Source organism: Lytechinus pictus, chromosome 3 (genome assembly GCF_037042905.1).
Source record: "Lytechinus pictus isolate F3 Inbred chromosome 3, Lp3.0, whole genome shotgun sequence".
Taxonomy (NCBI): Eukaryota; Metazoa; Echinodermata; class Echinoidea; order Temnopleuroida; family Toxopneustidae; genus Lytechinus; species Lytechinus pictus.
Genome location: NC_087247.1, coordinates 5,221,780 through 5,222,500, shown reverse-complemented (window position 1 = coordinate 5,222,500; position 721 = coordinate 5,221,780).

Sequence of the window (721 nt, the reverse complement as noted above, 5' to 3'; positions counted from 1 at the left end):
TTCTGTGTTGGATTAGTTTATCACGTCACATTAGAAAGTAATTTAAGCTTTGTATATATCTTCATGCTTGTTTCCTAATACTATTCCATCCTTTAAAATCAAAAGTGAAAAATATACCTAATACTTTTTACCTCTTTTTATCAAACATTTCGGCTTTATTAAGAAAGATTACAGTCTTGATAATCCCATGGAACACGGGCAATGATTCATCGTTTCCTTTTCACGTAGTAAGTAGTCTGAAGTTTTTATCAATAAAATGGGATTAATAATAGGCATATTCGTATTTTCTTCTTAAGATACATGAATGAAGCAGGTCAAATCTAATCCTTAATTTCTTGTTATCCATAAGTTTACGGAGTTTATCCGTCGTAATTTGGCAGTTCCTTCAAATCTTTCGAAACGGGTGTTTTCTTTAATGTATATATGAAACATTAGCAAGCAATGGTCCGTTAACATGATTAATGTATGCCAACCAAAATAATATTGAAAAAAGAACATTTAATGTTTCGCAACTGCTCAGGAACACCTGAATAAAAAAAGACCTACGCAGATTCGGAGAGAGTGCTTCTAAAGTAAGAAAAGAAAACAGAATGAAAGAAGTTCTGTCAAGTTTAGGAATTTATCAGGACTTGACAATTTCCTGGACACTGGGTATTTAATGGCCAGATCTTCTGTTTCTGTTTATGGTAACTCCCGTAGGAACTCGGCAGGACAGCATTTG